General features: G+C 42.9%; 1 protein-coding gene and 2 long non-coding RNA genes across 5 annotated transcripts in view; 2 read left to right on the forward strand and 1 right to left on the reverse strand.

Moving 5' to 3' along the window:
- Positions 1–898: 898 nt before the first annotated feature.
- LOC106782167 (uncharacterized) lies at positions 899–21436 on the forward strand. Of its 3 annotated transcripts, none has more exons than XR_011439975.1 (4): positions 899–1010; positions 3241–3397; positions 5493–5622; positions 21152–21436. It is a non-coding gene; the product is annotated as an uncharacterized lncRNA (long non-coding RNA). The 3 variants fall into 3 exon arrangements; XR_011439974.1 differs by lacking the exon at positions 21152–21436 and adding an exon at positions 8074–10768; XR_011439973.1 differs by lacking the exon at positions 21152–21436 and adding an exon at positions 6015–6460.
- On the reverse strand, positions 21030–26336 carry LOC106782168 (uncharacterized). The gene is made up of 3 exons (XR_001379031.3): positions 25771–26336; positions 24053–24179; positions 21030–22164 (listed from the first exon to the last, which is right to left on the reverse strand). It is a non-coding gene; the product is annotated as an uncharacterized lncRNA (long non-coding RNA).
- MYO1E (myosin IE) overlaps positions 26273–26580 on the forward strand; it is a 190441-nt gene continuing 190133 nt past the window's right edge. Inside the window, exon 1 of the mRNA XM_023616529.2 lies at positions 26273–26509. The gene's annotated coding sequence lies outside the window, so the exon portion shown is untranslated. The remainder of the gene's footprint in view (positions 26510–26580) is intronic.

The raw sequence follows: 26580 nt of genomic DNA on the forward strand, positions 1-26580 counted from the left end.
TTCCTACACTTTTGTCTCTGCCTTGCTCTGAAGGAGGAGTGGTGCAGTTGTGTGGAATTTGCTGGGTTTGAGGACTGCTGTAGAAATTCCCCCTTAGTACTCTGAGTAACGTCCTTCCCCTAGTCATGCTTCCAGCTGAATTGTTTGTAAACTTTTCTTAGTGGGAGCTCCAGTGGTCTCTTACTGGAAGGTGCATCCATACCACTAGGTTTCTGCTATGGATCAAAGTTCCTTCTGCTTCTCCTTCCAGTTCTTCCAGTTCTTCCCGTTCAGCTCCAGGCTCCCCTCAACCTCACACAGAAAGAACCCCTCTCTCCAGTGTGTCCACTGCCCCAGTGACTCTTCCCAAAGCCAGTCCCAGCCTGTGCTCTGTGCTCTGTCCACGCTCCTCCCTGACCTGTGGGACTGAGATTTGGGCTCATTCATCAAGCAAAACCCTTTATTCTCAAAATTACCATAAAGCTAATATAATTCAACATAACTGTCAAAAGCAAAATGAATAACTTAGTGTGAAATCTACACTCAAGAAATATCTCTTGCTTGAGTTTAGCTTAAATGCAACATTGTTCCAACTCGTTTCTAACTTTTAAAATAGTTTCTTTCTTCCAAACACAGGACGTGGGAACAGCTCCCCAGGTTAATCAGTTACCTATTTCCCTGTTGGTTCTGGGTCACCAGAAAGTACCTGGAGTTCTTTCTCCTTCCATCACTCTGATTATTTGTTATAGTCCCAATTTAGATCCTCCTCCCCCCTCCCCACACTCATCTCCTGCCCTGGGTGCGGGGGCGGGGGGGGGGGGGGGGGTGTGGGGGGGTGGGTGGGGGCGGGGCGTGCAGCTGGAGGCGCAGGAGAGTGAGTCTTGCTTAACGGCTGGGAGCTGAGTGTATTCAGCTGGCTCCGCTGCTAACTCTGGAACCTTAGGTAAGTGTATTCAGCTGGCTCTGCTGCTAACTCTGGAACCTTAGGTAAGTGTATTCAGCTGGCTCCGCTGCTAACTCTGGAACCTTAGGTAAGTTTGCTTAACCTCTCTGAGCCTCTCTGAAAAATGGGGTCAATAATGATGGTACTGATACTATTTTATGTACTAGTAATAGTATGATACTATTATGTACTAATAATAGTATGATACTATAGTATGATACTTCCGTACTAATTTCTGTGATACAGTAATAATAATTTCTGCACTATAATAAAAGTACCGATACTATTTTCTTTACCAATAATTTCTACACTTTGGCAATTTCTGTACTAATAATACAGATATAATAGTAAGTCTGTGCTACTCATAACATAATCATGATAATAATTCTATAATTTCTATGCTCATAATATCTGTACTAATAATACTAATAGTTTTCTGTAAAATGAGGCTATAATAGTACTGATCTTACAGAGTTATTCTGAGTATTATATGAGAAAAAACAGGCAAACCATACTGAACACAGCACGTGGTACTTGCTTAATAAATATTAGCTGTTATTGTTGCTGTTGTTGATGTTGGTAGGCTTCTAGTCAGTCTCTCCAGGCCCTTGACCAGAGAAACTTGTGAGTAAAACTTAGAATGGGCTTGTTTTCAAGTCTGTCTTGGTAAAGGAAAGACCAGCCCTGAGCGGGATCTTCAGGGAAGGGAGAGGGTCGTGGCCCCCTGGGGCCTCTTCATGAACCTCCAGGCTGCCTTCCTGTCTGTGGAGGTCATTTGTTCCTGGAAAGAAGAGAAATGGGTATGCGAGGGGTTGGAATGGACCGCGTGGTCAAGAAGGAAGGGTTTCTGCTCTCTCTCGGGTGGAATGGGAATCTCATTCAGAGGAACAGGGATGGTGCTCCGGAGGAAGGTAGCTCAGCGGCCTCCTTTGTCTCTCCATCACGAGGAGGTAACCTGGGGCTTTGTCCCAGAGAAAGACGTCTCAGGAGTAATGGAGGGTCCAGAGGCAGGAGAGCAAGATCCCTAGAGAGAGCCAGGTCTGGAACAGAAACGAATATTGCAAATTTTCATCATCCTAATGGGTGGCTTGCGGGGGAGGGAAAGAAGGGAGTGGACCTGTTTGCTGTGGTCCTCCGTTCGCCTTCCAGAGGGAGCTTCCTTACCGGGTAGGAGCAGGCAGACACGGCTTCAGACTGGGCCTTTGGATCACATTTTTTCAGTGAGATTTGTAGGGCTTCCTTTCGGGCTCCCTATTTTATTGTAAGTGGAACCAGTCCTGAAACTACTTGGAGCAAAAGTCCATGAATGAAGATCAACTATTTCACATGTTGTAAGAAGTAAAAAAAAACAGAAAAATCGACATCTGTAATTCCCCCACCTTGATTCTCCACTTGCAGCCTAGCAGTGCCCAGGTCGGTGTCCACAGAAGCCTGAATAGTTAAGAAACAAAGAAATAAACACTTTCCCCCCAGGCCTCCTGCAGAAGTGGAGGTCCAATACCTTCCTTCTGGTGTTCATTCAAAGCACAGCTCTGAACCGAACATTCGTAATTGACTAAACAGTCTTCACAAAGTAAATGCAATTTTTCATAGAATAAAGATAATGCAGGATGCTTTCATTTATATGAAGTATCTAGAAAAGCAAATTTATAGAGACAGAAAATAGATCGGTGGTTGCCTAGAACTGAGGGTAGGAGTGGGGATTAACTTCAAGTGGCATGAAGAAACATTTTGGGTAGTGGAAATGTTCTAAAACTAGGTTGTGGTGATGGTTTTACAACTCTATCAGTTTACTAAAATCATTGAGTTGCACACTTGCAGTGGGAGAATTTCATGATATGTAAATTATGCCTCCACAAAGCTGTTTTTTAAATAAAGTCGTGTAGGTAACTGGTTTAAATTGGTGTGCCAAGTAACACAGAGATTAGTATCTACAGTATAGTCCTGACCACTTGCAAACCATGTGAGCTGGAGAAAATTGCTTCACCTCCCTCAGTGTGCAGCGGGAGATCTCCCAGTGTGTAAAGCAGGAGACGATAATGCATGTCTCTGAAGCAGAATGCCAATTAAATGAGATAACGTGCAGACAGCACTTAGCTTAGCAGCTGGCGTGAGGCCACTGCTTCTGAAAGTATTATACCTTGTCCTAGAACCGGGAATGTAGGGTGCCCTGCAGAGAGGTGCGAGTGCTGATCATTTCTTGACTTGGGGAGGGAAGTTGATTCTGGGTTTTTCAATGAGAATGATCTGCAAAGAACAGGTTGTAGCATTGTTTCCAGCATCTCTGGCCCACCAATGCCCCTGTGTTCCCTTTCCAGGGGTCCCTGGACATTGACTTTCACCTCCTCCTGGATCAAGTTGTGAGGATAAAAGGACTGAGATTTGTTACCAGGGACATGGAGAGAACAGAGGCTGCAGGTGCTCCAGGACCCTTGGTGACTGTCCCAGGCTGGCTGCCCTAGGAGATGCTCTAAGGTAGATATGATCTGCGCAACGAGATATGCACATGGGTCCCTGTCTCCTGAGAGATGCCCAGATGAGCCCAGAAAAGTCAAGTCTGACTGTTGGGAGCAAAATGGGATAACTGGAGTTTGTCTCCAAGAAGAGGCAGTGTTGGAGGAAGCGGGGCTGGGCCCAAGACCAGTGGGAGGGCTTGTTTTCTCCTTGGGTGTGGACGACACTTTCTTCTGAAGTTTTTAGGGACCAGGATGGATAGAATGAAGCAGCGGTCATTCTTGAAGGAAAGATGCACACGGATGCATCATTCACACCCTCGCATACACCATTCCCACTCTGTCCTTGCAGGCTGACCTGCTCATTCATTCAACACATATCTACCAAACTCCTACTATAGTCCCAGGGCTCTTCTAGACAAGGTCCTTGTCCTCATGGACTTTATATTCTTGTGGGAGACACAGACAATGAACAAAGGATTAAATGATTCTATACATAAATGCTAACGAGGTTGGGTATGCAGGGGGAGGGAGGGGCTCGCTTAGATTGGATGTTTGGGGAAGACCACTCTGAGGAAGCGACAATTAGCAGAGCCTTGAGGGATCAAAAGAAGCAAATATCTTGAAAAAGGGCATTCCTGGCAGAGGGAAGAGAATTTGCAAAGGCCCTGGGCCAGGTATGGGTTCTGTGTGTTCAAGGTGCAGAAAGAAACCAGTGTGGCTGGAGCAGAGTGAGAGGAAGGCACGGTGCTAGGAGAGGAGCTCAGGGTGCTGGTCAGGGCCCAGACCTTTTGGCCTTCCCAGCCACAGCAAACATGGATTTCATCCTAGGTTTGATGGGAAGTCGTTTGGAGGGTTTTGAGCAAGGAAGACAGGTGATCTGATTTAGAGAGGATTATTCTGTCTGTGCAGAGAACAGACTTTCAGGTGCGGGAACTTTCTCATCAAAGTACCAGCATAAAATTTCACACCAGAGTGAACAGCCCCTTCTGAGAAACTTTGTCCTCTCTAAGATAGCAAGAAATAAGGACAGTGGACCTCCCATTGCTGGAATGAGGAGACGAGTCTCTCTTCCTGCTGGGTCTTCTCTTTCCCATTTAGGGCCTGCATAGTGATGTGTCCCCCACTTTTCCCCAGCCCCGAGAATGAATGGGTTTTCTTGTTTGTTTGTTTGTGGAAGTTTACCTTTAAAAACAATTCAATCCTCATTAAAAACAATTCAATCCTCATTAATTCTCTGGCACTGAGTCTTGAAGACATTGAAGAGAACATTTACGAAGATCTGGAGGAAATTTACTATATAAAATGTTTTAACATGAAAAGAATCAATTACCTCCCTGTGTGCCACTCATGCTAATTCTTTCTTTCTTTTTTTGAAACATCTCTACAACTCTACCCGGATCTCCATTGCCTGGACTGAAAGAAGACCATAGGTGAGGCTCTCTAGCCAGAGACACCTTTCCATAAAATAACCCAGAGGAGCCAGAGCAGAGGAAGGTAGTATTAGTTTGCTGGGGCTGCCATAACGAAAAGCACAGACTGGATGGCTTACATAGCAGAAATTTATTTTCTTGCAGTTCTGGAGGCTGAAAGTCCAAGATCAAGGTGCCAGCATGGTTGGGTTCTGGTGAGACCTCTCTCCTCCGCTTACACATCTGCAGTCCTCTGGCTGTGTCCTTATGTGGCCTTTCCTCTTTCCTCCATGGAGAGAGAGCTCTGGTGTCTCACCTGGGGACCTACGTCTGTGACCTCTAATTTTCATCCATACATTCACTTAATCCAAGGCCACATGTGTACACTCAAGAAGTCCCCATGTAATCAATGTTGTTCCATAAGTGATAGCCATAGCCATGTGAGGGGTCTCAAATTCAGTGTTCCCAGGGGCCAGGCAGATGACATACATTTTAACAGAAGCAGACGTTATCTGCCAAAAAGCATTCAAATACCTTTAGTGTTTTCAAATGGTAAAAAAAATTTAAACAACTTCCTAGCCAAACAAAACACATCTGAAGGACTAATTTGGCCTATAGGCCACCACCTTATAACCCCTGGTGAATATAATGGTGTGACCTTTGTTCCCAAGAGTAGGAATGTGGGAGACAGAAGCGTGTAAGCAGACTCTTCTCCCCACAGGTGCGTCTCCACGGGCAGCTCTCCTAAGACCTTCGACCCTCCTAAGACCCTCAACCCTCAAGTCCCTGGAGGCAGAAATGTTCTGGGCCTGCAAAACAGTTAAGGGACATTAAGGTAACACTACTTTATGGATATGAACAGACATTTTTCCAAAGAAGATATACAGATGGCCAATAAACACATGAAAAGCTGTTCAACATCAATAATCATCAGGGAAATGCAAATCAAAACTACACTAAGATAACACCTTAAGCCTGTTAAAATGGCTATAATCACTAAGACTAAAAATAACAAATGTTGGAGAGGGTGTGGAGAAAAAGGAACCCTCATATATTGCTGGTGGGAATGCAAACTGGTGTAGCCACTGTGGAAAACGGTATGGAGATTCCTCAAAAAACTAAAAATAGGAATACCATACAACCCAGCTATCCCACTACTGGGTATCTATCCAAACAACTTGAAATCAACAATCCAAAGTAACATATGCACCCTTATGTTCATTGCAGCGCTATTCACAATAGCCAAGACATGGAAACAACCCAAGTGCCCAACAACTGATGGTTGGATAAAGAAGATGTGGTGTGTGTGTATATATATATATATATATATATACACACACACAATGGAATACCACTCAGCCATAAAAAATGACAAACTCATCCCATTTGCAATAACATGGAAGGACCTGGAGGGAATTATGCTAAGTGAAATAAGCCAGTCTGAGAAAGACAAACACCAGATTATTTCACTCATATGTGGAATATAATCAAGTACTGGGACAAAGAAAACAGTTCAGTAGTTACCAGGGGAAGGGGGCTGGGGAGTGGGCACAGGGGGTGAAGGGAGCACTTATGTGGTGATAGTCAAGAAATAATGTACAACTGAAATCTCACATTGATGTAAACTATTATGAATTCAATAATAATAATAAAGATGACACCACTCTACCTCCACCCCCACCCCCAAACAGGGCATCTTTCTAACGTCCACAGCTGGCCAATTTATCTCCCATTCATGGAAGAGAAATTTGGGTTCATTACTTTATATCAGTATAAAGCAATAGCAAAGTTAATATAAAATCAAAGTTATCATAAAATAATAACGCTTTAGGATCCCAATTTAAAATATTTCTCTTCTCTCAAAGTACTTAAAAAGATCATTTTCCCTCTAAAAACGCAAAGAGGGAATGTTTCCAGAAGTAATCTGAAATCTTTGTAGCCCTTTGGCTGGAAGGTTCACCAACCAAAAATGCCTGTTATATTTTGACTTTGTGGACCTTAAAGACAAAACTGAGCTCAGAGACCTGCCAGAGGAACAAGGAGCCCTGAGGTCTGAGCCCACCTCTGAGAACAGCATCCCATTGACCCCAGAGACCCCAGCACAGAAGCCTTCATTGTCTGATTAGGGTTAAGGGTTGAGAAGGAAAATTGGTCCGGAGCCCCTTCCTATGTGTCTTCCTTAAAAGAAGCAGACTTATTTAGGTTTTTGAGGTTTATCTCTGTCTTTAAAATATTAAATTCCCACTAGTGCCTCCCAAGTATTTCCATTTTTCATTGTGGCTACAAATTGAGAGACATAGTAAATTACTTAACGAAAAGGTAAAATTAGGGGGAATTTTCCCAGTTTTAGGGTTTCATAATGAAAGGAATCAGGTATTTTATCACGTTATATTTGACCAGTAGTATAGATTCCTGCTTTCCTTGTCCCGAGTTTATACTTTTACTTCTGGTTCTAGAGCATGGGGGACTGTGAACACTTATGGGTGACCCAGGAAGGGAGACGTTAGCTAAATAGGTGGTGAATGTGAAATCACAAGGCAACATGTGTACTCAAGGGAAGGAACATGGGAGATGTCAGAGGAGGAGTCTTACACAACTGGGAGTTTAGGAACGACTTCCCTGAGAAAGCAAAGGAAGTTGAGAACAGAAAGATGGCGGGCGTTTACTGGGAGAAGGGAGGAGCGCAGCAGCTTGCAGGAAAGCCCTGAGATGGAAGGGAGTGCAGAGTGTTGACGGAGCCAGAAGTTGACCAAGGCGGCTGGACGCAAGGAAGAATGGGAGGGAATGATGCCTGATGAAGCAGGAGAGGTGTGAACCTGATGACTCAGTGCTGTGGAGGCCACAGTAAGAAAGCTCCTGTGGTTGTAAGTAGTGAGAGAGAGGGATCATGATCATCTCATGCTGCGAAATGATGACATTGGCTGTGGCGTGATCAGATAGTAGAGGAGGCTGAGCAGGCATAGGGCAAGCAGACTGACAACCACTGCTCTAAGTCATGAGACAATGGTAATAGTTTGGACTAGCGTGGGAGCAGTGGAGATGGAGAGGAGGAGGAGATGTGAGAGCTATTGAGGCATGTGAGTGGTTGGATGTGAGGGGCAAAGGAGAGGGAGATGCTCAGCTAACTCCTGGCTTTCTCACTTGAGCACTGGGATGTGTGGACGTGCATTCACACAGACAGGGGACACTGGAAGAGGAATGAATTGGGGGGTGAGAGTGTGAGTCAGTCTTGGACAGGTTGACTTGGAAGTGCTTTTGCATCTCACAGTGACCTCTGGTCTCCCAGTTCACAGATCCCTATCCATAACGGTTGCCATAGTAATGGAAAGAAGTTATCTCCCAGGTGTGGAGAGACAGAAGAGAGCCACTTGGTGATGCTCTCTTTCCACCGCCCACCCACTCTGGAGCCTCTCCAAAGAGTCCACTGAAGATGCTTTGTTTTTCATTTTGGTTGAAGAGGAAATTCAAGTCTCCTATTTTGAGGAAAAAGGAGTGGGTCTCCTTAACATAGATATGGTGTTCTATCTACTCTTCCCCTTCCTGCCGTGGAGGGATTTGCCACTCACTTTAAACTTGGAGAATGAGCTGAAGCAGGAGACGAACGAGAGAGCCAGAACCCTGAGAACATCGATGGAGAGTGAGGACTGGCCTGAGCCTAGTATAGGGAGTGACTTCTCCTGCCTCTACTCTATAATCCAGCCAGAAGGAGCATCTTTCAGTTCCTCCAACAAGTCAAGCATCCTCTCCGTTATGTCCTCACTTGAGCTGCCCCCTCCCCTTCCTCCTCTCCTACGTCCCTTTCATCTGGACATGTCCCTAATCACATTTCATTCTGTGCTCAGACGTTCCCCTCCTTTAGGAGGGCTTTGCTGGTGTCCATGGCTGGGATCAGTGTTTATAGCACAGACTGCTCAATATCCACTTTCTCCTTTCTTTCTTTGTAACACAACTTCTAATTTTTAAGCTGAGCATATGGTGCTTGGGATAAAGACAAAATTTCCCAGCATCTTTTGTAGGTAGGTGTGGCCATTTGGCTAAGCTCTGGCCAATGATATGAAAATGGAAAGGTTTGCAACTTCTGGGATGTGATCTTATAGGGAGGGGACATGCCTTTCTTCTTCCTCCATTTGAATATGATGGCTGGTTCTCTAGCCACCAAGTTGGACCATAAAGACACAGGCCACAACCCGGGGATGGTAGAGCCTTGAACCGGAAAGAGATGAGGTTCGTTTCCTAATGACTTCATAGAGTTACTATACATTCTGCCCTGCCTACCTCCTGCTTTTGTTTCTGTAAGAGAGAAACAAACTTCCCTCCTGTGTAAGGCACTGTTATTTTGGAGTCTGGGTCCTATGCAGTGAAATCGAAACCCAACTTATCCAGTGTCCCTCCCCTGTATTTTTTCCTGTGGAAACATTTACACTCTACATTATCAATGCATAGTTACTTATTTGAGTGAAACAAAATATGCCTTGCTAGAGTTTACACTCTTCTTCTTAGGCAGATGGCTCCAAAGTTGCCCCCACCTAACATAACCCATCACTCACATATCTGCAAGTGTTCAAGAAGTAACTGGAAAGCCAGGCCCGATTATCCAAAGGCAAGGCTGTGGAACCACTTACATTACTGCTGTCCACTCTCGGGGTTTATAGCCTGTAGGTGATGCCATGGTTAAGACTGTGTCCGTTTCTCCTCTAGGGCACTTTGTCCCTCTTGGACTGAACTGTCAAAGAATACCACCAAGAAACCCACAGAAAACAAGAAGGCAAAAAAGCACACACAAAGGGGCCGGCCTGGTGGCACAGCGGTTAAGTCCGCACATTCCGCTTCAGCAGCCAGGGGTTTGCCGGTTCGGATCCTGGGTGCGGACCTACATGCCGCTTGTCAAGCCATGCTGTGGCAGGAGTCCCACATGTAAAGTAGAGGAAGGTGGGGTGTTAGGTCAGGGCCAGTCTTCCTCAGCAAAAAGAGGAGGATTGGCAGCAGATGTTAGCTCAGGGCTAACCTTCCTTGAAAAAAGAAAAGAAAAGAAAAAAGCACATAAAAATGTCTTATAACTGGCATACATCTATCCTAGAATACATGTCCTGATGCTGTGGTATTTGGCAAATCAAAAGTAAATTTTAAAACTCTGATGGTTTGGCATTTAGAATATTGAAAGCAATCTGGAAAATCCCAGTAGCCAGCATTTGCATCTCCATCACTAGCTGCAGAAACAGATTGTCAGGATGAATTTGGGGAGGACCAGACGAGTGAGTGTATCTGGGTAGATCAGCTCATTTGCTGCAGCATTAGCGGGTTTGCTGACATGCTCTTTAGCAGACTCCAGCCGTGAGTCTGTGTCGATTAATTCACCTTCCTCTCCCCCAGAGCCTTTCAGAGGTCAAATACTGTGTGATGGTGTTTTATGCTCTTACACCAAGGGTTTCTGCTTTAATTGGCTCACCTGTAATTGATAAAAGCTTCCAAGTATAGGCAAAAGTAATAACAGCCAAGAGATAGATAAAGCACAAAACCTGGACAATATCCTAGAAATCTGAGATAAAAATAATTACATATCACCAATGGAATAATATCCAAATGTCTGGGCAAATCTAATCATCTTACAGCATTGAAGTCTCAATTATGCTGGAGTTTTGGACTTTCAGTGTCATAAGCCAGCAGAAGCCACACTAATAACTCTTATTGGAGGGCAGATGTTTAATAGCTAAAATGACTAGTTAATTTACCATGTAATATTCCATCTCATTCTTCTCTTCCAGCTCCAAAACCACAGTCACATGCCACAGCTTGGAACAAGAAAGAATCTCTTGTCTAGGGCCCCTGCCAAGGGACTCCACAAAATAGCCTCACTCCCCAGAGTATGTCCCCAAGGGTTTATGCAAGTGTAACCTCTACCACAGGGGTCAGGGAGTCCAACACGGCAATATCTCTTCATGTCCATCATCAGAGAAGTCACGTAGAATAAATGAAAGTCAAAATAATACTGAAGGAGCCCAGATAAAACTTCTCTCCCTTGTGTTACGTGAAACCTTCTTTTCCCCCAGCCACTGATGGTGCACACATTACTCTGATCATCAACCTTTACCCACCTGGCTCCAGGGGGCACATTATGACCAACATCAGGGTTCTACTTGTAACACAGACTTTGGGCAGGGAAGGGTTGTTCTTAAAGGAGGATCCCAGCAGGGACTCTTGGCACTCAAGTTCCTTCCACACATTCAGTTAACATTGATCAGATATTTTGGAAGTGCTTACTATGTGCCAGGCACCATTGTAGGTACTAGAGGTACAATGTGATAAAAAAAAAAAAAAAAAATGGAGTCCCTGCTCTCAGGGAATTAAAGCCGACTAGTGGCTAACAGTGGCTAATGCCTATTGACCAGCTGCTGGATGTTTTATATACATTACCTCACTTAATCTTCAGCCCTATAAAGCAGAAGATTATTATCATCCCCATCTTACAGATGGAGCAGTCAAGGCAGAGAAAAGGCTAAGTGCCAAAGTTTTCATACAAACATGTGTTTGAGCTGGGTTTGATCCCAGGCAGCTCGAGTCTGAAGCCTGCATTCTTAGCTGTTATGCTCAGCCCCCTCTCCACTGCCTTCCGATGTGCTCACTCCGGAAGCAGAGGGAGAGAGGGCCTGGGCAGTGAAGCCACAAGGCACTTCCAGGCAAAGCAGATCTATCTTTTGAAGGCAGAGACAAGAATGAAGTGAGAGAGTTTTTCTAGGAGAAGAAGTCAAGAGGAGGTGTTTGAAATTTTATCGCCTTTCTTTGGGGGAAATTATGTTGCATAGGCTGATAACAAGAAAGTGGTAGGGTGGAAGTTTTGTGCTCGTTCCTCCATTTGTCTCTCCAACCTTGAATTTGCATCTGAGACAGTGAGGCAGGCACATCCCCCAAAGAGGATCTGTGGCATCAGCACCATTGGACAGAAACCATATTTGTCATGTTGGTGTGAGGCCAGATTTGCCTGTTTGGCTGGAAGTTTCTCTAAGATTGTGGCCAGCAAAAACCAAGGACTTCCTGGAGGTAGGAAGGAGAAAGTTTTTGCTGAGGCTGTTTTTCTGGCTATGTGTCAGATCATGGGAGTAATTTGCATGAAACTTGTAAGAAGTGTATTTTCAAGGCCTGGAAACAAAAAATTTGCCAGATTTAAGGTAGAGTCTCTTAGTGGTCCTGACATCTGCCTGCTAAGGCTTTACCGTGCATCACCTTGCAAGAACCAATAAACCAGCCCCAAGGCTGTTAGTTTAGAAGCAGCTAGGTCTACAAATGGGTTCAGCAACCTGCAATAGGAGGAGTGGGAGTGGGTTGTTAGAACACAGTGGGTGGAGAGGCAAGATCAAGAGCCGTATTGGCTAAGAGTAGAGTCAGTGTTCTGGAATCACCCCGCTAAGAGTGAATGAATTTCCTCATCTTTAAAATGGGGATAATGAGAATACCAGTTGTGATAATAGAATAAGTTAATGAATGTAGTGTAGTCAGCACATTGGCAGGCCCATAATATATTCTTGACAAATGTTAGCTGTCTTCATCATCACCACCATTATCATCATCTTTATCACCATCATCCTGGCTCTTCCACTTACCAGGTATGTGACCTGTGACAAGATATTTCATATCTCTAAGTTTCAGATTCCTCATCTTTACATTGAAGATAAAAAATAGTTATCTTCAAGGATATCATGAGGATGAAGCAAGGTGATGCGCATAGGGCATGTAACACAGTGCTTGGCAAATAGGAGGTACTCATTGAGTGGATGTAATTACCTATTGCTTTTAAGAGTATTCTTTTTTGATTGGTAGTCAAAACAGGTATTCTGACTTAGATGTACGACTAGGAAGGAAGAAGCCAATTTGCTCAATGGGAAAAGTCTATTTTATTGGAAGAGACACTCTAGGTTTCAGTGGGAGTTTTCCTTTTCATTTTCTGTATGCCCCAACTGACATCTCCCTAAGACCTCAGATGTCCTTGGGTTTCCAGTCCTACACTTTAAGGAGCTTTTGTTATTGCAGTAATCAGAGAAGATTGAAGATTTGGGAGCTCATGGTTGTAGGGTTGCCAGATTTAGCTAATAAAAATAAAGGTATTCTATGTATTTTTTTACCTGGCACTCCTTCTTGGACATGAACTTATGTTTTGTAAAACCCAAACTAGGAGTTGACTTGTGTTTTGTGACTTTCTGTGATGTCACAAAATCTGTGTTTGAGGTCTTCTCAGAGAGAAAGAGATGCTGCAGAACTCGTGTCTGATTTCTTAGGGTTGATGGTCTCAGGGAGATCTACCATGAGTCATGTTGGGCATACACAGAAGCAAAATAGACCCTGAAGGTTAAGACTCCAGCACAAAGGCCCTGAAATACCTTCCTCAAGGCTTCTCTTCATTACTGTTTCCTGTTACTGTGATAGAGTACTGCACATCCCCACTCCCTTTGCCCCTCCCTAGCCCTATCATGTTCCCTCTCTCACTAATGAAAACACTGCAGGTTCTCCACAGTGTAAGGGACACAGCAACTGTGGCTTCCTAAGGATGATATTATGACAACCCAATGCCAGCCTGGCCTCCTGGGCTCCGCTGTGTTCAACCCACAATACTCAGGAGCTATATCACTTCTCTTTCCAAACTCCAATGGCGTTGCCCAGTGTCTTTACTTTTGCAATGAAAATGCAGGTGGCAGAGTAAGTATCAAGTTAATGACATTTAGCTCAAAACCAGGATAGTGTACTTATTTCTAAGTGTGTTTTTTGGTGGGGCTAGTAGAATTCAGAGAAAGGTCAGCTGTTACGGACTCTCTGAGGCATCTCACCAACTTCTCTCCCCTAAAACATTTTCTTTTGCAGGGTGGGCCTTCACATAAGGCCCTAGGTGTGTGTATGAACCTCTCTCTGCAATTTTCGTGTCCGGTTCTTACGCTGTCGCTGGCTAAGATAACACGGAACTAGCCATCAAGTTCAGAGCCTGGTAGCTAAGATGGGGAGGAGAGGCTTGATACCCTCCGCTGTTTCAGAGCACATCTATCTCCCTCCCAGCCTAAGTCAGGGGGATAGAAGAGACTGCAGCAGCACATCCGGCCCCAGGGGGTCACCCTCAACTTCTGGGCTCCTCCCACCTCCCTTCCCCGTCTGAAGTTCTGAACTCATGGCCTGTAGAGCTGCCCTGCCTCATGGCTGGGCCCACACCATCAGACAAGGGTCAGAAAGCTTTGGGCTGGTACAGTTCATCTTCCTGCCTCCCAACAGGACTGACTACACCTGAGCTACAGGTGCAGAGAGAGACTGCATGGCAGCCCTTCTCCAGTCCTTTGGTCATCTTTGACCACCCTGCTCATACTCCCCCTCTGCCTTCCAATCTAGGTATCAGGAAAGGTTATTAGTGACCAAATCAGGGAAACTAAAAATTCCTGCTGATATGCTTTGCCTGTAAAGATCTTCCCCATTGGTCCTCATCTCCAGCAGTGCAGAAAGCTGTGAGAAACAGAGGGGTACTTTGCTTCGTGTCAGAAGCTGGCCAAAGGACTCTAGGGGTGTGGGGTGGACCATGGTCCACTGAGCTCCCCCAGTACCCTGTTCAGCAGAGGAGACTGAGGTGGAATAAATAACCTTAGGAGTCGTGAAATCCACCCCCTACCCTCCCTCCCGCCTCACTCCCCTGACCCCTGCCTCCTAGCAGCACTGGCGGTTAATAAACAGTGACCTTGACCTTGAATTTCCCCAAATCATCTAGGGGAGGACCTGTGAAGATTATGAGTTAGGAGAGGACCGTCTGACACCCACCCCTGTTTATTGGACAATGCACGAGATCCCAGAATTCTCTGCCCCGACATCCCCAAGCTTGCTTCCAGGCCCAGAACAGGCCTTTTCCAGGTCAATCTTTCTAAGGGTGACCCTGATGCTGGTATGTGCACCCCAGGCTTAAAGAGTCAACTAAGAGTGGTGTTGGAGGGCAGGGGGGGAACTTGGATATATGGGCTCGGGAGTCCATAAGGGTATGCCAGAGATCCCTGCTGATGCAGGAGGGGCCGGAGTCCAGAGCGGGAAGGGAGAGGGAAGCAGGGTGCGGACCGAAGCATGGGCTGGCTCTCCCCAGGCCGCCAGGTTCCGGCAAGGAACTCTAAGGAGTCCAAGAATTCCAAATTCAAACCTGGACTTCCAGTTGTCCTGAAGCTGTTTTTGTCAAGGTTGGAGGACAGAACATGTTTTATTTAATGATTTGTTAGCTTGATTTATAACTTCATAATAATGAGACATATGGTCTGTGGGCCTCCATTTGTGCTCTTGCTTTGAGGCCTATGACGTCCTACCCCGACCCTACTCCCTTCTGGGAGAGAAGACTGCACAGCCCACATGGCTCAGTGGTCCAGCTGAACCCACACCCTGAACAGCCTCTCATCTGTCCCACCCTCCAAACCACTGTACTTTGGCTCCTAAGAGTGGTTAGATCTTACAGGGGTTCATCCTTGTGGTCATATGTTTTGCACAAACCCTGTACTAGTTTTCATATCTGTATTGCTTAGGGCATTAGATACAATCAAATTTTATCTTGTTTAAGTTTAATTAAATTTCACTCAGTTGACCTATGGGCCTTGAAGACATTCCTGAAAAAGATGAGGTGCTTCAAGTTTGGCTGACAACCCAACTTTCTTTTTACTGAGTGGTGTGTGCCAGCTGGGGAAGAAGGGCACAGTATCAGGCACAAGAGGACCTGGGAGACAATTTGGGCAGAAAAGAGGATGAAACAGCTGCTAGGAGAGGGATTTTGAGGAAAGAGCAGAAGTCTATATGGGTATTTTTAGGGAAATTTTACTATGTTTTGAGGAAATTGCCTAACTTTTCCAAAGAAAGTCAGTGAACTCCACATTATTCAAGACTGCTTATGGATTTGGACTTGTTTCCTTGTTTGTTTTGGAGGAGGGTGGCTGGGGGATGGGACCAAGTGCTGAGTCTGGCCTGAAGATGATCTTGGAGGGTTAGCAGGAGCTGCAAAGGGCCCAGGAGCATGCAGGTTAACGAAGTAGAAGGAGTATGGGGCATCAGTGTCTCTTTCCCCAGAGCTGACCGTGCAAAGGTCTCCAAGTAGATGACCAAATTATCTACAAGGCAACAAGGGGCAGCAGCAACGGGCTCACTCAGGGCTTCCCGGGAGATGAACCAAGAGAGAGATGAGTGGCCCGCTTGGCCTTGGTCCACCAAATTCTCTGCTTTTGAATATGTGCTTTGGTTGTTTTTCTTTTCTATTTTTACTATAAAAGTCATTCATGCTCATTAAATAAAAATTTGGGAAGTACAGAAAAAGTTAAAGAAAAAGAAAAATCATCTATGGTCCTACCATCTGAATCCCATCAATGGAAACATTTGCTGTATTTCCTTCAAGGCTTTTTTTGTTCTTTGGATAGATGGAGTGTGTGTGTGTGTGTGCGTGTGTGTGTGACAGAGAGAGAGACTGATTTTAACATAATTGGATCTACTTCGCTAAAGCACTGTTTTCAACACAACAGGATTAATGTGATTTTAAAGTACTAAAATGAGTCATTTTAGGATTATTGAGCAACTTCATGAGTTTGGTAAAAACAAACTTGACTTTCCTTTATCCTGTCACCAGGAATCACCTTCTCCAACATTCAGCTGCTCTTCTCATGGCCCATGTTCAGTGGGAAGGATAACAAAATACATATCAAGAGATGTAAAGATAAGAAATATAACTAAGGCACATGCTGTATATCAATACTGAAGTTAATTATTACACAGGGGCTGGGCTGGTGGCCTAGTGGTTAAGTTCACATGCTCTGCTTCAGAGACCTGGGGTTGGCAGGTTCGGATCCAGGCATGGACCAAGCCCTGCTCGTCAAGCCACACTGTGGCGGTGTCCCAAATGAAATAGAGGAAGATTGGCACAGATGTCAGCTCAGCAACAATCCTCCTCAAGCGAAAAGAGGAAGATTGGCAACTGAGGTTAGCTCAGGGCCAATCTTCCTCACACACACACACACACACACACACACACACACAACTATTACGTAACCTGGGACCCTTAGTCACAATAGACCTATTTCTAGCTGAGGTTAAAGATCAGGTTTAATCATTTGAATTTTCTGATAAATTCTTTTCTAAAATGGATTAGGATTCAATTTTCGTGGCATAAGTAACTTCACATTTACTTGGTGACTTTTCTCAAAGACGAGCAATGGATGAGATCTGACACATCTGGGGATGGCGTGTCAACAGTATATAAGAAGCATGGTAAATTACATCCTGCATTTCACATGAGCAAAGACCGAGGAACCAGATTCATTTTGCTACGGTCCCAAAGAGACAAAAGTGAACTCTCAGCTCGTTATTTTCTCAATGAGTTCGAGAAAGTGGCCTAGAAAGAAACATTTCCAGTCAACTCAATAAGCTTTCATACTCCTGGGCTTTTGCTTACTCAGATCCTAAAACCTAGAAAATCCTATGTTAATTCTCCACCTTTCTAAACTGATCTTTGAGGTCAGTCGGCTCATATGCCACCACTCCAAGAAGCCCCACTTATGCTTTCAAAATGTTTGCTTGCGTGATCCCTATTCAGCCTTTGTATTATTCCACCATGTGTAACAGTGTATTCTGCTCGACAACAATTTTTTAAATGTTTCTAAGTAATATGGTTACAATGGTTCAAAAATCAAGCAATATAAAACATATCCAGTATGCAGTCTTGCTCCCCCCTTCCTCCCACGTCTCACAAATGCTTCTTGTGTTTGAGTTTCTTTTATCTTTACCAAAGTTTCTTCATGCAAACATAAATACAAATCTATTATTTCCCTATGCGTATTTTCTTACACAAAAGGTAACTTGATATATATACTATTCTTGATATACATACTATTGTCTGATGTACATAACTATTCTGTACTTTACTCTTTTCATTTTAACTTAATACATCTCAGAAGTCTTTCCACATCAGTTCAGAGAGGAATGCCTCATTTGGTTTAAAAGCTTTTTACAATTTAAAAAATTCTGTTATATGTTGTCTCCTAATGCATTTAGTCAGTTCCACTAATGATGGACATTTGGGTTGTTTCCAGTCTTTTGCTACACCAGTGATGCTTTGTAGACATATCTTAATTTGCATTGTGCGTGTACATCTTTGGATAAATTCCCAAAAGCAGAATGGCTGGTCAGAGATTGCACGATTCTGTAATGTTGCTAGATAGTGTCAAATTGCTTTCCATAAGATTTCTACCTAGTTATACTCCCACCAAAAATATAGAGGAAAACTTTCTCCACAGCCTTGCCAACAGAGAGATAAGGAGGGAGAGAAGGTTAAGGAAGGAGTGGTTCAGCATCAAAAGCAACAGGAGAACAACTGGATGAAGACTGCAAAGGGCACAGGCAATGTCAGACCTGACATCTCCCCTGAGGGTCAACCAGCCTCTCCCAGAGATGCTGGAATCTCCATTAACTCCAGCTGAACAGGTCTAACATGGAACTCACCGAAACTGGAGTCTCCTCTTTGTTTCTCATTTTCTACCAATGGATCACCATTTTCTCACATTTAAAAGCTTGTAGGAGAGAGTGTGGGCAGGTAGACTTTCACTTTTTATCCTACAAACTCTAAATTCATATGCTTTTTTTTATAACAAGAAGTGTATATTTCTTTTGTAATTTAAAACCAATGGTAATGTACTACAGAGAAAATGGAAGTCTAGTCACTTTTCTTGTGGTTTTTGTTTATCCATTCAACCACTTTTTATTCTGCTAGCTGTTTTTGTTTTGTTTTGTTTTTCCTGCCAGGTGCCTAGGGGACTGGTTTTAAACAATTTAGCTTTACAGAGAAGTATAGTTAAAAAAAACATTAATTGTACTTCTTTATAAATTATTCCTAAGCATCGCTCCCCCTGCCACCACTCTCATACCCACTCTCAGTTTTTAAACTGGAAAGAAATTTAGAAAAAATGTTTAAGTAATAGTTATTGGGGCTGCGATACTATTTTAGGGCAAATTTATATAGTAAGAATTCATTATGGTTGTGTGGTATTTTTATGTGCTATAACGCACTTTTCAATCACCAAGTTCCCTTATATTTAAGAAAGTGCATATTTATATCCATTTTATACCATTTGGAGCAAAACTGTACCACCTTAAATTATAGAAGCTTTTAACTGTCATAAGTTTTGTACTGATAAGGACATTAGACATTAACACACCTGAGCCATCTTTCCTATGTGGCATCAGGCAACAAGCCAGGTAACAAGGGCACATCTTGATGGATCTCATGGGGGTGCTGCCTGCCAGCTCAGCTCACAGTTTAGTTCCATCTGCACCACCACCTCTGTCAACCTAGCAGCAGTTATTCAACTATGTTCCTACTAAGTTGCATTTAGCCTTGTTGCTTCATCAAAATTAGTGACATATAGGAAAAATATAAATGTGAACACCAGTAAACAGAAGTCTAGTTCTCACAAACTTAGAACAATCCAGACAAAGGAGGAAGTGTTAGGTGTGCAGAAGATGGTGAATCTTGAACCTCAGCAATGACAACTCATACTTGGAACTCTCTATGTATCCATCACTATGCTAATCACTTCCTATGACTTAATTCATTGAATCCTCACAATACTATGTGAGAAATAGATGATGGAGGTACTATCATTATCTCTGTTTTTACAGCTAAGGAAGACAATTCACATTCATAGAGAGGGAAATAGCTGACTCAAATCAGAAAGCTGCCTTTTAGACATTAGATGGTCAACTCTGCTCACCTGGAATGGAGAAGCCCAAATTTGAAGAGCATCTACCAAATTCTGGAATTACAGCTTAAGACTACATCTAAGAGACCAGGCACCATTTGGAATTTTATACTATATTTTAGCTCTCTGAAAAGAGAACCCTCTTCTTAAAAAACACAAATCTGTTTTTGGATTTGATACAACTGACATTGGTGCATATTTTCAGGAACACATTGTATATGAAAGTGGGAAGTCCGTGTGTTGTTGTATATATATATTGTTTATTGAGGTCATAATAGTTTATAACATTGTGAAATTTCAGTTGTACATTATTATTTGCAGTCACCATATAAATGTTCCCCTTTACCCTTTATGCCCACCACCCAACCCCCTTCCCCTCCGGTAACCACTAATCTGTTCTCTTTGTCCATGTGATAGTTTATCTTCCACAAATGAGTGAAATTATACGGTGTTTGTCTTTCTGCTTCTGGCTTATTTCACTTAACATAATACCCTCAAGGTCCATCCATGTTATAAATGGGACAATTTTGTCTTTTTGACGGCTGAGTAGTATTCTATTATACATATATATACATCTTCTTTATCCACTCATGAGTCGCTGGGCACTTGAGTTGCTTCCACATCTTGGCTATTGTGAATAGTGCTGCAGTGAACACAGGGGTGCCTAAGTCTCTTTGAATTGTTGATCTCAAGTTCATTGTATGTTGTTGTATATGTTTTTGACGTACATGAAAAGCTGTGAAGACAATGGGGACAGCGCACTTGTCTTATTCTCCTCCCATGCCTACAACGGTGCTCAGCAAATATTTGTCGTGGTGAGTGAAAACAGTAGTGGTTTGGAAACCATGCTGCCAACATGCAGAGAACCAACACCAAGAGACACTCTATTCAAAGTAAATCCCCTTGATGAAGGGGGAGGCTATGCAGGTGTGGGGGCAAGAGGTATATGGGAAATCTCTGTAATTTCCCCTCGATTGGCTGTGGCCCTAAAACTGCTCTAAAAAAAATAAAGTCTATTGAAAAAGGCAAATCTCCCCAAGTGTCTATAACAATATCTTAAAAAAATATGTCATCTTAAATATACACACACACACACAGATCTATGTGTATATACAAATATTTATAGGCATATATATAAACACATTCATAAATGCATGATAGTAAAGGCAAAACATATGTCACATCTTAAATATACAAACATATTTATAGGTATATGATGATAAAGTTGAAATGACAATGATCGTTGCAAAACCTATGCAGTTTTTTCTGTCGGAGAGGTGAATGGAACCGCCTTCACAGCCTCACCAAGACAACTGCGTATAAATTAAGGCAGCAGACAGACGTAGTCGGCAAGCTGTTGCATGCCCCAAATGTGGAGTGCCTACAATGTCCCCTCCTCCGATACTCTGTCTCCATTCACCATCTCTTCTTAATGTGGCAGTAGCTTTAAGACACCACCCCTGTGACAACATTTGCTTGGAATGTGACTGTAAAGACACCTGGGCCAGGCAGAGTCTTCCATAGGCTTGCCAGTGACCTACGACCTGGGTGGTGTGGTTTGAAAGCTTGAGCTGGGTGAGTCAGATTCTCTCGTTCTTTGTCTTCCTCCGGTTGTCTATCTGGAACTTGAATCAGGAGACCAAGAGGGACATTTCCAGTGAGCCGTGGGCAGCATTGCAGAAATGTCGTTTGGGGGCCTGAGTCAGGATCAAGACACACTAGAGACACCTTGCAAGCTGAAATTACAGCAGGAGGAGTGACTACGAGTAAGTGGGGAAAGCTTGAAGAGACAGAAGAAATCCACGCATGCAGACCAGCCTGGAGGCCAGACAAGGCCAGAAAGCATGGACAGTCTTACTTTCCTTTGTGTTCTGTTTCCCCTGGCTTCCTGGGCAAATATACCTTTAAAAAAACTTTCTCATGAAGAAACCCCTGTGCTTCTTTTTCGCTCCTTGTTACTAAAAGAGACTAAATTGGAACAGCAGATAGCAGGAGAAAAAAGTCTCTGACAATAGAGTACATAAACTTTAAAAGAAAACAAAAACAAGACCAGACAGGAGAACTGTACAAGGTCAGTGGTCCAGGGCTACGAAGGATAGTGGCAAACAGTGGTTCCATTCAATGGTCCCCAAGGACCTGAGCTCCGTGCAACCCTGGGCGATAATCGATATTTATAGCAATGACCTTGAGTCTTCAGGCACAGGCTGCTTGACGTTCAGCATATTTTCAAAAGGCAATGAAGCATGCAGTTTACTTCAGAAAAATTTTCCTTCAAGTTAAAAAAAGTTTGGGTGCTTTAAAAAGGCAAGGTTCGTGCAGTTCCTTGCTATTTTTTAGTTTTTCAAATGCATATATTTATTTATACATGCCTTGCCTTATTCCAGCAAAGATTAATGATGACTTCCAAAAATACACAAAATCCAATAAGATAGCATAAATTGACAGTAAGAGGGAAGAAGAAAGCAAACCAGGGTGTGGACATAGAGTTGATCCAAGAGAGTCAGTTATCTGTAAAACTCACTTCTGTGGAACACCCCACTCCTTGGAAGATCATGGAACACCATAACTAGTATTAATCATTATTTGATCACTTTTAAATCTAGAGCAGGGTCAGGGTTTATCTTCTGAATGTAAAAATCAAATTGAAACTGGAAGAAAGGAACAAAGAAAATATTGGCTTAAATCAGAGAAAATGTAATAATAAATGTATATAAACATGCATTTCATAAGCTGTCAGTTTAAACATATGTTTACATATGTCTGTTCCTTTATTTTGGTGAAATCATTCCTTTATTTCAGTAAAATAATTATTACATTATAGGAAAACTTTTTTACATTGATCCAAGTAGCATCATATTACATTATCCAACTGTTAATTTTCTGCAATATCTTTTTTATAGATCAATATTAACCTATTAGGAGAAGAACACAGATATTTAAGGTTGAGTTAAACTACACAAATGTAATTGTTAGGTCTCATAAAAAAGCAAGAATTTTTCTAGGAGCCCTGGTTTTAATAAGTTCTTCCTATGCATACTGGGCCTGCATCAGGGAAAATTTCTTCTGATGGACACTCCTACTACAGAGTCACCGCTTCCAGGGGAAAAATTGGGGCTTCAGAGTCAGGCAAATATATAGATTTGATGCACGGAAGCTGAGTGATACTTGGGCAAATTGCTTCACCAGCCTCTCAACTCAGTCTCTTAACTTCAAATCACCTTACTAGGGTTGTATGGAAGATACAAATAAAATATATACAGTACAAATAAGATATCGTACAGTAAGCACTTAGAGCAGTAGCTGATACCCACTGAACCTAACAAATGATGTCTGTTGTGGTAGAAAGAGTGATGACCCAGGACATTTCACATTGATGTGACACAAGTCTCTAAGTCCTTAGCGTCTTGTTAAAGATTTCTGGCCTAGTTTTCCCATTAACAAGTTTTTCTTTAATTCTATTGTGGTGAAGGCATTCTGATGTTCTTTATGGTACTGACATGGAAATAGTTTCATTGCCTTATATTATCTTCTTACTGATTGTTTTCCAAAATTTATAAGCAGTGATTTTTTTTTTCACTGATAGATCCATATGGGCAATTGTACTTTGTATCCATCTTGATCTTTTCCTTTGTTCCTTTTCTTTCAGCCCCAGATAAAATGCAGCTAATCATGCCAACGTATGTATAGTCTCATCCGACTAGCTCCATCATGTGTCTAGAATGAGTTTTACAATGACAAAAGTTGCTTCCACTTCATGGCTACTATGACCTCGAATAAGAATAAACATCTGGTAATATATTACTGAGTCCTCTGAAAAATAGGTGTGAATCAAGAAAATTAGAAAGACTTTCACTATAAAAAGTGAGGATTTTTTGGGGGGAGGTGTAATTTGGCCAAAAATCTAGAGTGACCATAATTTATCATTCAAACTTGGTCTTTTAGAGAATGCAAGAGGGGAAACTAACAATTTCACTGAGATAAAGGCACAAGCCAGCACACTCCCAGGTAAACCAGGACAAAAGGTCACCCTAGCCAAAACTGACACTACGTCTCCCTAAGACGGGGATGGAGCAGGGCAGGGCTTGAAGGAATTCTTCATGAAATTACACGCTCTGCTACATGATCACACACTATCTTCTATGTTCAAAGTGTGAATTAGTGAGTTCTGCTTTGAGAATCCAAGCTGAATCTGCCCTTACAGTATCAGACTTATTTTTAATCTTGATGCCTCAAGAAAAAGAGAATGACACAAAGACCCACAGAGGCATAACTAATATGGTCAAGAGCTGTAGATCCTAATGTTTGGGCAGTTATGGCATCTTTGAGAATTTGATCAAAGCTATTAACTTTCCCTGAAGAAAAGGGCACACACTAACAGCCCCAACGACTTGGCACGCAATTCAGAGGGTCACAGTCTGTCTGATGGCACCCCGGGACCCAGGTCTGAATCTGCAGCCAAGAACAATGATATAGGTGAAGGGAAAAAGAAACCAATATTTGTTGACCATCTTTACACACACTTCATTTCATACTCACATCAGTCTATCTTCTAGATAAGGGAACTGAAGCTCAGAGAAATTAAGATCTCACAGCTAGTTAAGTGGAAAAGCCAGTCTTCAAATGCAGGTTTATGTGCCACTAAATCTCATAATCCAAGTACTGCCTAGACATAAAAATTAATACATATATTTATATTTCAATCTGGAAAGGAATTATATTACAAAATCATGAAAAATGAACACAAGCATTTATCTTCATCAAAGTCTCACCCACTAGAGATTATTAGGGTAAATACATCCTAAAAAAGTAAGCATTTTTCAAGAACCTCAAATGCTAATACAACCGGCAAATAGTGTCAACGTAGTTTTAGATAAATCCGAGATTGATAGATTGCTGATGGATTATTAAGAGATTCTCAGTGTCTTGTGTATCCCTGGGTTAATCTTGGGGCAAACAACTCCGTCTGCCTGTATTCCTTGAACCCCTTATCAATCCAATGACGAATCAAGGTTGACCGTGGACAGGATGGTGGCTTAGGCAATACGTGTCATTTTCAACCTAAGTAGTATTTCTTGTGTTACTGATAAGCTCAAATTTCTCTTTCGGTAACCTCTATTCCTTAGCTCCTAAAATACCTCACGGTATTCTGAAGCTGACATGCCCCCGAGACATGGAATCAGATTCACTGAGAATTTGATGAATCATGGCTGTATACGTCCCCCGCCAACGCCTAGTACATAGCAAGTGCTCAGCAGACGTCTCGCTGTTTCCTTTCCAGTCTGCACTACAGACGGCAGCCAGGTGAATTCTCTACAGCTCCAAATATGGCAGTTGCTTGCACAAAACTACTGTCGCTTCTCATTATATCTGTACTTTTCCTATAATTATTTATTGTTTTAAAAATTTATCTTCTGTCTCCGTCCTTCTAAAATTGTAAGCCTGGTGAGGGCAGAGACCATGGTACCCACAGTTGCTGAGCGGGCCTATAGCAGGCATTCTGTTCTATCTATTGCCTAGCTGTGTGGATGATTATCACAAGAATTTAGTCAACAAGATTTCTTTCAATTTTTAAAATGGAGATATAATTCACATACCATAAGATTCCCCCTCATAAAACGTACAGTTCAGTGGTCTTTAGTATAACCACAGAGTTGTGCAATCATCTCCCTTATCTAATTCCAGAGTATTTTCATCGCCACAATAAGAAAAGGCATACCCATTAGCAATTACTCCCATCGTCCCCTCCTCCTAGCCCCTGGCAATCACTAATTTACTTTTTATCTCTATAGATTTCCCCATTCTCTACTTTCATGCAAATGGAATCATATAATATGTGGTCTTTTGTGCCTGGCTTCTTTCACTTAACACAATGTTTTCCAGGTTCATCCATGTTATAGCATATGTCCATCCTTCCTTCCTTTTCAATGCTGAATAATATTCCAGTGTATGGATTTACTGCCTTTTGTTTATCCACTCTAGACAAGATGGTTTTTAACATCCATTCCAACTCAAGGACCCTATATTCCAATGAAGGGCTACCACGGAGGTTCATAAAGAAATCACAGGAAGTCATTAGGCTGCCTAGTTCTTCTCTCCCTGAAGTTTTAAAATCCTACCCACAGCAGATACCCAGAGGACAGCCCTGCTGTGACCCACGAAGTATACTTCCTGAACCCTTAAAACAGTAAAATCAGACTCCCTATCTTTATTTCAAGATTCTGCTTCTCCCCTACCCCAATCTTCTCATTGCCCACCTGATTTCTTGAAACGAGACGCTCTGGAATAACGCACTTTTCCAGTTCTGACTGTGCTGCTAATCGTTGTCAACAGATAGGTGCTGACAGGGGTTCGGCGGTCCCGATTTCCTACTTCTCTCTCCCCTTGCCTCTGCTCACTGCACGTGCAACTTCTCCACCAGTAAAACATTAAAAAATAAATAAATAAATAAATAAATGAAAAGCCTTCCTTTGTTTTCCAAGGAAATTCAGGTAAAAGGAGGGGTGGGGAAATGATATTTTTGACTTTCCTCACAATCCAGACGTTGGAAAGAAAAAGGATTTCCTTTGGGCTGCTGCCACGACTCTGATCTTTTATGCTGATAAAATATTTCCTTCTTCTTAAAAAAAAAAAAAAGTTCTGGGAAAATCATACCACTTCAGCTTGGAAGCTACAACTGCTCTAACTTTCGCGTTAAAAAATAGAAAGTGTGAGGTTTCCCTTTCGCTCTTTCGTAGAGGGTTTTCTTCCTAACAGCTCGGGTCTCGCAAGCGGGAGCGAGCTGGGTCGGCAGCGCTCCGCGGAGGCTGGCGGCAGCAGGACTACAGGATCCAGAGGTCTTCGGAAACTCCAGCAGCTCCACGCTTGTTGGCTACTACGGTTTCCCTGAGGAGTGACGCTGTGAAAACAAACCCTGATTGGTCAGACCTGAGCTGAATTCTCCATTTATGGACAGATTGCCCAGCCCGAGCCGAGGCTGAGCCAGAGGAGTACGGAGTAAGTAGCCGAAGAAAAAGGAGCCGAGGCAGGGCAGCTGGGAAGACGCGCGGAGAGCATCGGACTCACCT

Source organism: Equus caballus, chromosome 1, assembly GCF_041296265.1.
Source record: "Equus caballus isolate H_3958 breed thoroughbred chromosome 1, TB-T2T, whole genome shotgun sequence".
Classification (NCBI taxonomy): Eukaryota; Metazoa; Chordata; class Mammalia; order Perissodactyla; family Equidae; genus Equus; species Equus caballus.